This window comes from Nannobrachium achirus (genome assembly GCF_963921795.1).
Source record: "Nannobrachium achirus genome assembly, chromosome: 6".
Classification (NCBI taxonomy): Eukaryota; Metazoa; Chordata; class Actinopteri; order Myctophiformes; family Myctophidae; genus Nannobrachium; species Nannobrachium achirus.
Genome location: NC_137815.1, coordinates 64,330,707 through 64,346,239, shown reverse-complemented (window position 1 = coordinate 64,346,239; position 15,533 = coordinate 64,330,707). Strand labels below are relative to the sequence as shown.

General features: G+C 42.0%; 1 pseudogene across 1 annotated transcript in view; it reads left to right on the top strand.

Moving 5' to 3' along the window:
• LOC308286351 (histone deacetylase 7-like) overlaps positions 1-9,039 on the top strand; it is a 62,664-nt pseudogene extending 53,625 nt beyond the window's left edge. Inside the window, exons 20-24 of the transcript XR_013963349.1 lie at positions 1,081-1,199; positions 1,914-2,048; positions 2,700-2,784; positions 7,383-7,530; positions 8,961-9,039. The product of XR_013963349.1 is annotated as a histone deacetylase 7-like (transcript). The remainder of the gene's footprint in view (positions 1-1,080; positions 1,200-1,913; positions 2,049-2,699; positions 2,785-7,382; positions 7,531-8,960) is intronic.
• Positions 9,040-15,533: the final 6,494 nt, after the last annotated feature.

Genomic DNA, 15,533 nt, shown 5'->3' with positions numbered 1-15,533 from the left:
TGATAATATTTGGAATTTATTTGGACACTTGAAAAAATATTTAGTATCATTTTAAACCTGAAGTACCAAGTTATTTTCAGTCAGTTCTAACCAAAATGGCTATTATCTCAACGTTTTCCTCGCAACATAATCACTAAAATATCGTCACTGTCGGGCAGAAACCTCGTAACTCCAAGTTTCAAATGTGTACGTACGTCTTTTGGTAAAGCAAAACCCTGCTTCATCATACGAGACCGTCGCACAAAACTAGTGAAAACAGCCGATCTACACATCGCGAGGCGTTGTGTGCTTGTAGATCGGCTGTTTTCACTAGTTTAGCACATTTTATAGATGATAAATACAAAACTAACGGTTTTGGACATAGAAGGTTTCCACCCGACAACGACGATATGCTATAAATATAAGGTGCTAGGAGTGAAAAATATAATGTAGGGGTGCCTCGGATTAAAAAAATATTTATGAGGTGCCCTGAGACAAAAAGGTTTAGGAACCCCTGGGTTAAACAACATAAAGTTATTTTCAGTCAGTTCTGATTGAAACGGATATTTCTCCGTGACATAGCCTCCCGTATCTCAGGTGGAAAGATGCCCATATTCACGTTGCTTATAATGATGTAAGATTATAAAAATTGACAGTGAGTGCCGTGGTTGAAAAAGTTATTTAGAGGGGTGCCCTGAGTGTTTGAAAACCCCTGGACTATAGAGCCCTGTCTGGGGGTGTTCTGCCTTGCCTTACAAGGTACAGTCATTCATCTTAACTATGAAGACCCCTGAACACGCCTCTGATCTATGACTGATTGGGATGTATCATAACCCCCCCCCCCCCCACACACACACACACACACACACACACGCACACACACACACACACACACACACATGGATGCGATTGAACCGCAAGCAGTGCAACCGAATGTTTCATACTAAAATGTGGCGGTAGTTGTTTAGTTTGCTTACATTCTCCGGGGGAATTCACTGGCATAAACATGTACGGAGAATTATTGACATTATTGAGACACGCTGTTTATTTATCTATGGTATGTGGTTTCTCTCTCTCTCTCTCTCTCTCTCTGCACTGCAGGACAGTGGTGATGCCGATCGCCCAGGAGTTCTGTCCCGACGTTGTGCTGGTGTCGGCTGGCTTCGACGCTGTAGAGGGGCATCCAGCCCCCCTGGGCGGATACCGGGTCTCAGCCAAGTGTAAGTGTTCCCTAATTCAACACACACACACACACACACACACACACACACACACACACACACACACACACACACACACGCGCGCGCGCGCGCTGCGCGCACACACACACACACACACACACACACACACACACACACACACACACAGACTAGGCAAGGGGACGATACGCGATATTATCGGTTATCGTGATAAAAAACACTCTTATCATGGAGATTTAATTTATCGTGATATCGTCCTCCGTCATGCACTGGGATCAATTCACCTTTTATTTGCCTAGCTGCATATCCGGTACCACTTAAACCCTCTATAATTGGTAAAAGGTACTTATAATATATGCACTTGATACAGTCTTTTTTTCACTCTCTATCAAATGTCTTTGCCAAAGAAATAGCCGATCTACAAGCAGATCGGCTATTTTTTGGCAAATGTTCTGCCCCAGGATAATGGATTTTGATTATCGCGATAATATCGCGTAAATCTCAATTTCTTGTCACAATAATCGTGATATGACGTGTAGTCATGTTTGTTTTTTTCACACACAATGTGAAAATTACGTTGCATTTTCGATGACACTACATTACCGTCCGACAGTTGAATGGCTTGTTTGTTATCTGACACTGCGTCTGTGTGTGTGTGTGCGTGTGTGTGTATGTGTGTATGTGTGTATGTGTGTATGTGTGTGCGTGCGTGTGTGCGTGTGTGTCTCCTGACAGGCTTTGGCTTCCTGACCCGTCAGCTGATGTTACTGGCAGGTGGGAAGGTGGTTCTGGCTCTGGAGGGGGGGTCACGACCTCACTGCCATCTGCGATGCCTCAGAAGCATGTGTCAGCTCCCTGCTCGGCATGGAGGTATGTGTGTGTGTGTGTGTGTGTGTGTGTGTGTGTGTGTGTGTGTGTGTGTGTGTGCGTGTGTGTGTGTGTGTGTGTGTGTGTGTGTGTGTGTGCGTGCGTGTCTGTGCATGTGCATGTGATTGCATGCGAGATGAGCGCTATTGGAGGGATGTGTGTGTGTGTGTGCAGGGGGAGCAAGTGATGATGGAGTAACATTCATACAAAACAGTTACATGGGTTTGTGTTGCATGGAGTGCAACAACACATAAGTAATATATCGTCGCTGTCGGGTGGAATCCTTGTATGTCCAAGACCGTTCGTTTTGTATTTATCATTTTAAAAATGAACTAAACTAGTGAAAACAGCCGATCTACAAGCACACAACGCCTCGCACCGCGAGGCGTTGTGTGCTTGTAGATCGGCTGTTTTCACGACTTTTGTGCGACGGCCTTGTATGATGAAGCAGTGACGATATACTTAAGTACAATTTTGAGGTGTTTGTACTTTACTTGAGTATTTCCAATTTCAAATACTTTTACTCCACTACACCTTGGATTGTTTGAAAACTTTATTTACTAGTTATTTTGTAGATATTTATATAGGCCTATTTTATACCGTGGCTATTTGAACATTGGAGGATCTTTGTAATACTTTACCGTTGTCTCTCAGGTGGAAGGCCTGTCCCAGGCGGTGCTGGACCAGAGGCCCTGTGCCAACGCTGTGCACTCCCTGCAGAGGGTCCTTCAGGTGCAAGGTGAGAACACACAGCAACAGTACCCTCCCCGGACCCTTCTTTGTATCTACCTACTGTAGAGAACACACAGCAACAGTACCCTCCCCGGACCCTTCTTTGTATCTACCTACTGTAGAGAACACACAGCAACAGTACCCTCCCCGGACCCTTCTTTGTATCTACCTACTGGATTTTTATTTTCATTTTTTTCCTTATTTTCCTGACTGTATCTACTGCATAGTACTGTGTTCTATCCGTCTGTCATTCAATGTTATATGAGATACTTCAATGGTTTCCTGTGGAAATAAGCCAAGTGCTTTTCTAGGATCTCCTTTTAGTAGACCATTATACCAGTGAACTGTACCGTCATGAAACTGTACCTTTTCCTATGCAAACTTCTAATAAAGTCTTCAATCAATCAATTAATCTTCAATCAATCAATGCAGCAGGCACGTGCACACATAGACATCAAAGGGGGCTTGAACCCCTTCCCTTTTATCCGCCTGTAAAAAGTGCCCTCTCCAGACCATGAATGCAGTTTTCACTATGGTGAAAGAAATGCAAATGCCCCCTTTCCATGCCATACCTGAAGGCAGCATTCAAGAGAATTGCATTGTCCAAACTCTCCTGAACTTGAATGCAGCATCTTATGTTGAAAGAATCGCCCTCTCTGTGTAGAAATCCATGCCGTTACGCCACATCTCCAGTATTGACTTGATTATTAGTTCAATGTTGTTTTCACCAAAAGGCCCTTTTAGAAATGTCAGCCCCTGCCTCTCTAACATTCTCTGCACGTCCCTGCTCTGCAGTGTAATATCGTCGTAGCCGGGTTGAAACCTTGGATTTCCAAAACCTTGGTTGAAACCTTGTAGATCTGCTATTTTCACTACTTCTGTGCGCGACACTTTTGTATGATGAAGCAGTGCTTTACTTTACGAAAATACGTACACATTTGAAACTTGGAGATACAAGGTTTCTGCCTGACAGTGACGATGTAACGCAGGGTGTGCAATACAATCTGACACGCGCTGTGCAACAAACACCCAGAGATTCCAGGCGTTATACGCAACCAGTAAATACACTGTATGTATTTATGTTATTGTCACGTCACCGCAGTTTTTGCTCGTGAGAGTTTTGAGGGTTTTGTTAAACACATGTTTTTTTTTTCTGTTTCCTCTTCTTTTCAGTCTTGTTTTCATCATCTCCAGTCCTCCTACAGTATATCTCTACTTTATTGCATGTTTCTCCCTTGAATATCTCACTCAGTCTCGTACAGTTACAGTAGCATTCCTTTCAGTGTTGTGGGTCATGCATTATGTAGTATTACTTTCATTTGTAACAAAGCAATGTTATTTAAAAATAATTATAATACTACAGTTAGTATATCACACAATGCTTTACTTTTCGAATCGATGCATGCTAATTACAATGCATTTTTGTCTACCATATGTTATTTAGACTTTACCATATGTTATTTAGATTTATAGCATTTTAATGACATTATAGTGCCATTCTTCTCTATATAATATTATGTCTAGTCCTTTTGCACTTCCTCTGAGGGCGTTTTGTGAACATAAAACAAACAAACACATTACTTGGCATAGAGTAAATGCCAAGTAAAGTAAATTATTGTAACGTAACTTATGGTTATTTGAAAGTAACGTAATGTGTTATTAATACTATGCTTCCAACACTTACCTTTACACAGTAAAATCGTCAGTGTCAAAGTAATTCTGAAAGTGTATAAATTGAACAAAAATGTTAAAAGGTAAATGACTTGTCCTTGGACTGCTACTGTTGACCAGCCAACCACCAGTCACACCTCCCTATCATTCTTGTGTTCCACTCCCATCCCTTCTTTTACTGCCCTCTTTTCCTACATACTATTACGGATTTATTGTAGATTTAGTCGACTAAAATCTTATGATATTTAGTCGACTAAGACTAAAACTAAAACCATATGAAATTCTACTCACCAGTAAGACTCCCTAATCGGGAGATAAGCAACCGTCAGGTCACATGTTCCACTTCGCGTGATTTTAGGGCAAAATCTGTAGGAGCAATGTCCAAAAATGTGTTTGAAAATATCAGCCTGAAGGTGGCGCTAAATGGGACAGATCCATGTTGATGACATGACTTTAGACATACTGTGTACCGCTTTGTGTGATTTTAGGGCAAAATCTGTAGGAGCAGTGTCCAAAAATGTGTTTTGCAAGAATCGGCCTCATGGTGGCGCTAGAAGAGGGCCATGTGAGAAATGAGGCATGAGTAGGGGAAAAGTGTGACGTGACGTGGCGTGATGTGACGTGACGTGACGTGACTGACAGACTGACAGCTGGTGGAGGTTTTGATAGTAACTGCGACCTGACGGTCGCAAAAAGACTATCGGCTATATTTTCGTCCATGCCTTACCCCTCATCCATAAACGTCTTTGCCCTTTCGGACTACTTTGGAATACATTTAAAAATACTTCAAATACTACAAATATTCAATAAATGTTTTTCAAAATAGTAAAAAATGGCAAAAAAAATTAACGGTTTAAGGATAAGGGGTAAGGCATGGATGAAAATAGAGCCCTATGACTAAAACTAAATCAAAGCCTGTTGTCCTTTGCATGTAAAGGTTTGGGAACCAATGGCATCCCATGTCCAAAGTCGGAGTGAAAGAGGCATGTCGCAAGCGTGGTTTGGAGCACATCACAGAAGTGTGAGAGTTTCTGACATGTCTGGAGCATCCGGTGTGCTTGCAAAACGGTAATCGTGGTCGGTAAATGTGAGATGTCCTGTGAAATGAAGACTTGGAACTTCCTGTATAGAGCACTGGTGGGCAGAAACCTTATATCTCCAATAAGTTTCACATTCAGGCACGTGCACACATAGACATCAAAGGGGGCTTGAGCCCCTGCCCTATCCAGACCATGAATGCAGTTTTTACTATGGTGAAAGAAACGCAAATGCCCTCTTTCCATGCCATACCCAAAGGCAGCATTCAAGAGAATTGTCTTGTCCAAACTCTCCTGAACTTGAACGCAGCATCTTATGTTGAAATAATACGACTTGCCCTCTCTGTGAACGAATCCATGCAGTTACACCACATCTCCCGTTTTGATTTCATTATGCTTAGTTCAGTGTGGTGTCACGTGTCGAAAATAGCCGACCTCCAAGCTCAGCTTGCAGGACTGCTATTTTCATGTACATACAGTATACATACTGTATATGCGTGCATGCACACACACACACACACAAACGCACGAGCGCACGCACGCACGCCACGCACGCACGCACGCACGCACGCACGCACGCACGCACGCACGCACGCACGCACACACACACACACACACACACACACACGCACGCGCACACGCACACACACACACACACACACACACACACACACACACACACACACACCCGTACTCACACACTACCGCCCTGTCTCCAATTATCTTCAAACACGTCTCTGGCACACGACCTTCGCAACATCCCCTCCTGATTGCACACAAATGTTATCCCAACTCCAATTAGATTAATTAAAAATATTTGCAAAACCACAGGAATGTTAAGCCCATAATTTAGGCCCGGGATGAAATATAGGCAGGATGCATCCTGAGAACACACACGGAAGGCGCACGTCACATCCACCGAGAGAGACTCACGCACATACACACACACACACACACACACACACACACACACACACACACACACACACACACACACACACACACACACACACACTGCTTTCCCTCCTGCCACATGTGTCAGAGGACACACATAACTGCAAGACTTTGGGGCAAATAATAGATTATTAAGTTTGAGCATTTGCTGCTGAACATATCAACATGGTGGCTTGGATGGCGGGCTTTAATATTATATGTTGTGATGGTTCTGATGCATAGAACTCGTGTTCAACAACCGCAGACATGGCAAAGTGTCTGCCACAACTGTTACCAGACTCTTTGCTCCTGTTCAGATCATATACTGTAACTACTACTATGACACTAGCCAAGTCATGTTGTTCTATAACATGGGGCTTCAACAGGGGGTCCGGGACCCCTAGGGGCTCCTAAGAGTTACTACAGGGGGGGCCGCCAAATCTTTTTTTACATTAACCACTTGAACCCTTGCATCCCTATTCTGAGTGGAACATTAGCCAAAAATAGCAGATCTACAAGCTTACAACGCCTAAGAGGTTTGTAGAGGGAAAAGAAGAGCAGAAGTATTTGATGGTTCAAGTGGTTAAATGTAAAAATACACATTACAATATGTAGTGGGGGTCCCTGCTTCATCTCTCTCAGCTAAGGGGTCCTTGGCCTGAAAACATTGAAGACCCCTGTTCTATAATGTACATGGACATGAAATAATGGCACTTTCACGACAGGAATTTATAGAATCGGGTCAAAATATTCAAGGACTTGCAAATGGCTTACAAATGGTACCTTATTTGGTTCCATTTGTACACTGTCAGAGTTAAGGGGAGACCTTGAAATTTCAAAGTTTGAGAAACACTGATCTAGAGTGACACAGATTTGCGTTCCCGGACTAAATGAATGGGTTAAGGATGAGAAGCTGGAACAATGGAGAAAGGCTGATGATGACTCTCTCTCTCTCTGTGTGCAGGTAAATACTGGCAGAGCGTGGGGCCACTGGCCTCCACCGTGGAGCTGTCCTTCCTGCAGGCCCAGAGGCTGAGGCTGAGGAGGGAGTCAGACAGCGAGGCCATCACTGCTCTGGCCGCGCTATCCATGGGGGTCCACACCCCAGACAGGTACCCACCACCTCCACTGTGTGTGTGTGTGTGTGTGTGTGTGTGTGTGTGTGTGTGTGTGTGTGTGTGTGTGTGTGTGTGTGTGTGTGTGTGTGTGTGTGTGTGTGTGTGTTAAGGCTGGGCAATATCGAAAATGTACCTTCATCAAGTTATCAACATTCGAGGTATACATATCGACGAAGACAGCTTGAAATGAGGTATTGGTGTATGTGTCAAATGAATTAACAGACACACTATACATGCACGTAGCACATGCAAAAAAGCTGTCCATCTGTAACCAGGTTATTTCAATAAAACCATTGTTGGAAACTGGAAATAAGGCATTTAATGTGTACCTTGCAATGTCCATGCATGGATATGTTATTCACCAGGAAGAGTTCGAAAAGCTGCGCCATCTGTCTTGGCCATATATGGATTCTGTTAGTGTGGTTCTCCTAACAGGGCATCATCTGGGATACAATCCCTTTTATGCCCATATATGAAGATCCCTAACAGATTCCCTTTTATGCCCATATATGGAGATCCCTGCTCTTAGTATCTGACATCACTGTGATGTCACCTGTTTATGCCTACCGTATATATGGAGATCCATGCTCTGAGTGTCTGACATCACTGAAATGTCACCTGTGATGTCACAGTGACACATCACCAGAGTATCAGGCGTTACACGTACAGTATACATATATATGTCACAGTTTTTTTGAGTTTCAGTGAAATTGAGAACAGGAGCGCTCGTCGTGCGGCGCGGGGTGGAACAATCGGTCGCTTTGATCCACAACAACGACAACGTAGCGTCGGCAGGAATGATAGCGCCTCACCCCACGGAGGTTAGGGTTACGGTTAGGCATAGTTTTACAGAGGTTAAGGTTAGGGTTAGGGTTAGAGCTAGGCATACTGTAGTAAGCTAATGGCTAAACACAGCTAAGCTAGGCTAGTAGATAAACAAACAAGTGACGTCAGCGACTACACAAGTGAATGGCTGTTGTCGCCATCCAGGTGGTGGTAGGGGTGTGTGGTGAACGACAAAACGAGCGCTCTTACCCCAATCTCACTGAGTTACCCAAACTGACTGTAACATATACAGTATGTACATACTGTACATACGGACATGCTGTACCGGTTCTGACAGTAAACTGCGACCTACGGTCGCAATTATCCTTGTTAGGCAGGCAGTGGACCTAAAGCAGAAAAACATGCAATTATGCATACATAATGCAATTGTTTTGACTAATATTGTGAGAAATATCGATATCGAGGTATTCTACTACGTTATTGAATATCGAAGGTTTTCCTAATCTCGCCCAGCCTTAGTGTGTGTTTGTGTGCGTGTATGTATGTGTATAAATATATATAGGCTTTATATATTATTCTTAAAAACAAGCTGAAATTGTCCTTTTCTTTTCTTCTTTTTTTCCTTTCTCTTTTGAAAGACAACATCCAAATGAACTCATGGAAAAAGATGGTGACTCCCTGTAGAGAGAACATCGTTCCTGATACAGTAAATGTCTTCAACCAATTTGCTGCGCAGAAGCACATGCGCATGCACGCAGTCACCCACCCACACACACACACACTCTCACACACACACACACACACACACACACACACACACACACACACACACACACACACGCCAATGCAATTGGATCATCACTGGGACCAGCGCCTTTTGGCCAGTTCATTCATAGCCTCACACACACACACACACACACACACACACACACACACACACACACACACACACACACACACACACACACACACACATTGCCACCTCCAGCTGCATTACTACTGGACACACACTAACTAACCCTTCCAACCAAACAAGCCACTGACAAACACTGAGGAGACCCAAGGACTCATATTCCCATGATGCATCTCAGTGATCTTTTTTCCCTGCATGGGACATTGTCTTGGGAAACTGGGAGAGGAGAGTAAAGAAGAAGTAACGTAACCCCTGAAAAAACAGACTTGAAGGATTTTAAATTCATGGCCGCCAGGGGCGTCGCACCAAATTATGGGCCCTGGGTTCAAGGATTCACTGCGGGCCCCACCGCACAATTATGTTGTGCTTTAAACTATTGAAAAATAGCAGATATACAAGCTGCTGCGAGCTTGTAGATCTGCTATTTTTGAAAAATCGTGAACATGAAGTCTTTGAATATTTCAAATCCTTCTATGGTTTTTTTGAAAAACCTATGTTTCGATGTCAGTGGTGCTCAAACTTTTTCATGTGAAGGACCCCCAAAATGATATGTATTTGGCCACGGACCCCCCCCCCCCCCTTCTCAAAATATTTTGTTCCAGGGACCCTCCCAAAGCAACATTTTAGTTACAAATGTTCGCTTAAAAAATACACATATTCAAAGATTTGCACACATTTTCACGACTTTTCAAAAACAGCAGATCTACAAGCTCACAGTGCGGCACTCGGTGCCCCGCTGTGAGCTTGTATATCTGCTTATTTTTCAATAGCTAAAGTATAAAATAGTTAAGGCCCCTCCACCTTGGGCCCTAGTAACTCCCCACTCCCCCCCCTTGTGACGCCCCTGATGACCGCCACTCACTTTGTTACCCGTTGGGAGTTTAGTAACTTGACGTAGCAATGGGGAGACTTGACGAAGCCCAGCTCCGCAGCTCTCTGCGCAGAGCCACCTCAGAGATGTCTCCCTGAAGAGCTGTTTGAGACCACTTGCACTGCTGTAACCTTGTTAAGGTCAAAGCTCACCGCGGCTCGCCGGAGCCGACCCTCTCGGAACAAGAGGAAGTGTAGTCCTCCCGGGACGCGTTCCTTCCTTCCGTGAAGAAGAACAGATAGTGTCCTCCACCACTTATGACGCATGTGACGTCCCGCTCTGATGATGTCATGTGTCCTGCTTGTGACAAGACGCCAATGAAGGAGAAAAAAGAAGAAAAAAATTAATCAGAGACTGAGTTTTTCTTTCTTTGTTTTGCACTGTACGGTCTGAAATGTGAACCTGACGGAGCTCCATTCATATCATAGAGAAGACCACCTTCCACCCAGGAGCTTCCTCAGGGGTCGACAACAAAACATCTCGTTTTCGCTCGTGTTTTCTTTTTTTTTTAAGCGCATTTGAATGTGCATATGTAAACGTTTTACTTTGTTGTTTATTGTACGTGTGTTATCACGTAAGTTCTTTTTTTTCTTTTCTTTGGACACTCATGCAGGAGTGTAGCTATAGTGAAGTGACACATATACAGTATGTTTCATATTGTTTTACAAGTTGAGAAGAATTTCTTTCTTTCTTTAAGCCTCCCGAGGAAGGGAGATCGATCGGCAGCACGACCTTCAACTAGCCATGGTCGTTATTATTATCGCTCCCCTTTGGACAAACGCAGACAAAGCAGTCTTAAACTGAGTTCATCTTAACAGCGTTCCTTTAAAAAGGGAAAGTGTTGGTAGTCTGTTCATGCCTCAACCATTTGAGTATCAGAAGCTGAGGGGTAAAAATGAATAGGAAAAACTAATCAAACAAATCACTTTCAGCTCCTGAATGGGATCTTTCAAACCAAGGCAGGGAACAGATGGAATACCCACGATGCCTTGCATACACACAGAGATGATTGTACGGTATACATGAAGATGCAGATGAACCACATCAAAGGGCTTTGCGCACAGGCCCGTTGCGTATTTTATTTCTCATGATTAAAACGCTTTGGACTTGGTGTGCAATGTAGTGCGGAATCCTCACTGCGGATCCAAAAAGGAGTCATAAAAATAGTCAATGAGTTCTTACAGCATGCGAAAAGACACACATATCGAACTGGTTCGATTGGGGAAAAAAATGCACTGCCGCAGCCACTTGTCGCACGGCAAATTCGGAGCAGGTGTGCATGCAGTCATAGAGGATCATTGGTTTCTTTAAAAAAGAGAAATCGCCCGTTTTTCTGCGAGAAAAATCGCACCTGTCTGCAAAGCCCTTATCGCTGGCGTCCCTATTTTAGGCATGTCATTATAGATTTTTTTTTCAAGATGAAAAATAAATAAAAATCTATTCAATGTTTTGTTAATTGCAGCTCTAAAAGCTCACAATGTGGTACATTGCGATGCTTTGTGAGCTTGGTAGATGAGCTATTTTTGATAAGCCAAAGTATAAATAGGGCTTAAGTGGTTCTAGGCACCATGAGGCCTTGCATACACAGTGTGTATCAGCACCACGCATAGATGATTGTATAAATCAGTGGTTCTCAACCTGTGGGTCGGGACCCCCAGGGGGGTCCGCAAAGTAATTTGGGGGGGTCCCCAGATGAGGAACTTAATGTGCAACATTGTTTTCTTACTCAACAGTAAACAAACCAACTTAAAGTTTAAGTGTATAGAGGGTATCTACACATTTGAGTGACAATTTAAGGACTTTTTAATACCTCTAAAATTACAAAATGGCCAAATTGTCAAATATTAGAGGCAGAAATTGTGAAAATAGAACCGTGTTATACGAAATGTAATGCCTCAACTCTTGGTGCTCGTCAGGGTGGGGGGGATGATGGGGATCCCCGGTCAAAATATGATTATTTTGGGGGTCGCGGACCTGAAAAGGTTGAGAACCACTGGTATAGATGATGGTGCAGATGACGCATCCACATCAACTTGGACATGAGGAAGGTTCCCCGACTTGGGATCAGAACTGTGACTCTGAGTAAAGAAAACAGCTTTATGGTTGGTCTTTTGACAATCACGGAGACAAACAAGTGCACTTAACAGATCGTCACTGTCGGGCAGAAACCTTGTATCTACAAATTTCAAATGTGTCATTTTTTTCGCAAAGTAAAGCACTGCTTCATCACACAAGGCCGTCGCACAAAAGTAGTGAAAACAGCCGATCTACAAGCACACAACGCCTCGCGATGCGAGGCATTGTGCGAGGCGTTGTGTGCTTGTAGATCGGGCGTTCTCACTAGTTTGAATCATTTTAAAAATGATAAATGCAAAAACAAACGGTTTTGGACATACAAGGTTTCCACCCGGCAACGACGAGATACCCTCAGGTAAGAGAGGGTTGTATTTTTTTTAGACAAATGACCTGTGTCTTAAATTCTTATTTTGATAATGTTAGGTTCGTCGGACCAGTGTTTCCACCTGTGGATTAGCATTCCTGCTGTATTTTATAAAAAGAATATTATTATATATAGGCTATATACTTGCCCCCCCTATTGTAACAAGTGAGCCGTCATATGTTTGCATAATTAATCTTGTGCCTTACTATTTACAGTCAACATCAGGGATGTGTTTTCTTTCTCTCTCCCTGGACCAAACAGTGACATTTTAACATGGAGTAATAACATTGAGGTAGTTGCATATTGCGTATACAGTGCAATTGGACACAGGTTGAGAACAACCAAAGCTTATATGAGAACAATATGCTAGCCATGGACTGGCATGGCTTAAATGACTTCAAAGAACTTTCGAAAGATTGTGATTGTTTTTTCAATGCAAACAGTTGAATATCACCAAAGGCACAGAAGGATGTAACATGTATAAACAACTTCGCTTTTCACTAACATTCTCTAAATATAAAATTGATCCCCTGATTCAGAAATGTAGTCTTTGAAGTGCTGTTTGCATGTTTTTAACTCACAACTGACGGTGCTATGAAAACTTTTAAAATAATTTGGGGTATTTCTTAATTCCTGTGCATTGTGGTGCTTTGAAGACAGACAGAAAAAAACAACGTACAAAAATCTATGTGACCATAGTGAGTTATTGTATTTCCAGCCCTTATTGTGACAGTCTGTTTGTTGTTTAGTTGAACAATAATTTCTTATTAATGAGTTTTATCAGAGGAGCATTCATGACGCGTTGACCTTTGCGTCTTTTTTGTCTTAAATAATTTTGTATTCTTTCCGTATGTTTGTTCTTGACAATTAACCCTGTATAAATGCTGTAGTCAAAGACCAACCCATGTGCCTTAAATGATTATATGCTGACCAACCTGTGTGAAGGTAGCCTTAGTAAACTGGATCTAAATGAAAACTATATCAGGCCAAGTCAAGTTACAAAGACACACATCTCATTCTCCATGACTGGTCTGTTATTCTCTCTGTACAGTGTACATAACTTTGTTTCATGTCATCCTTTTGTCTTTTCTACTATTTTTTTGTCTTAAAAGCAAATTTTCCTTAATAAAGGGAGATTATATTCACCTAATTGGTGTACTGTACTGTATTCTTTCATTTCATTTTAAAAGTGAGAATTACATTTTTGTGTGTTTTTTTTCTGTGTGTGTGTGTGTGTGTGTGTGTGTGTGTGTGTGTGTGTGTGTGTGTGTGTGTGTGTGTGTGTGTGTGTTAGGGCATTCACCAAATATTCGAATATTCGAATATCAAAGTCACTATTCGACGTTGTTCACCGAAGTCGAATATTCGCTTATTTTAATTTTTTTTTTATTGTTTTGTCTTTAAAAAAAAAGAATCTTTATGGTTTATAAAGCTTGGCTAGATAGGAAGTCATAAGAACCCTGACAAGCACTTGAAATTGTAGATATTACATTTATTGTGACTCGGTTCCGCGGATAAATATTGTGAAAATAGCAGATCTGTCTGCTATCTACATGCTCTCTACATGCTGCTATCTACTGCTATCTACATGCTCACAACGCGAGGCGTTGTGAGCATGTAGATCGTCTATTTTCACAATGTTCGCCTCTTGCTTAGGCCTACTTACTGTAATATTTGACAGTTTGGCCAGTCCTGTGGAATATTCGACTATTCGATTACTTTGAGGTTGAATAATTCGAATACTAAAAATCACTATTCGTGAATGCCCTGGTGTGTGTGTGTGTGTTTAACCCTGATCAGAATTGCTACTGAATGCAAAGTCTGACATTATCGAGATATTGCACTCAAAAAAAAAATCATCAAAACATTTTATTATCCACAGGAGCTGACATAATGAAGAAAATGAAAAGCAGATGTCACAATACAAAAGAAACGCGATCAACCAGCAATTAGACTATTTATGGATAAGATGGGGTATTTTATTTTTCTAGGCTGTAGCGGTAACCACTTCATGAGAATTTTGGCTCAATTTACAAAGAATGTTCTCCCGTTTTAAATGCATTTTCCATTCACTAAGAACATGTCACAGCATAGACTTTGCAAAGATCAAAAAAATACGGCATGAAAAAGGCCTACTCAACGCAGATTATTAATCAGCCTTTCTTGAATTCTAAAGTACAATATATTCATTCACTAACAGCAGAACTGAACTCCATTGACGTACGGCAATACAATGTTGATGTCTTTAAAAAAATCTATAATCTATAACAGTGGTTCCCAAACCTTTCAGGTCGTGACCCAAAGGAGAAATGAGACGTTTGTTTGCCCGGGACCCAAACTATAGTGAAAACAGCAGATCTACAAGCTCACAATGTGTCGCTTTGCGCAGCGTTGTGAGCTTGTAGATCGAGTAGTTTCACTATTTCTTAAAGGAGTAGTTCACCCCCAAAATGACTTTTTTTCTATTGATTACTCACTCCATGGAGACTTGAGTTCAATAATAATTTTGGGGTTTTGTTGCTTTCCTAAGACAACATTTTTATTATAATAAATGTACCTTTTTCAATAGAAAAAAGGTCATTTTGGGGGTGAACTACTCTTTTAAACATTTGTGTTCTAATTTATGGAATTTCTTAGATTTGTCTTTGACTTCTTCGTTAAATTACTGAAATAAATCGTTGAATTTGTTTTTAATTCATGAAAGATTTTGGGATTTTTTTTTAAGGTTTTGAAATAATAATAATTCAAAAACAAAATGCAGGAAACACAAAATTAAGGGGACCCATAGAAATGTGTCCGTGAGCCACAAATGGGTCCCGACCCAGTGTTTGGGAACCAGTGATCTATACTGTAACTCCATTCAATAGTATCCTATAGGAATAAAGAAACACAGAGTGGAATAGTGGGTGGGTGGTCTGAGATCAGTGGCTTTATCATTCACACAGACATCTTCCCATGAATATTTTCCATGACGTATACAAGCCAAT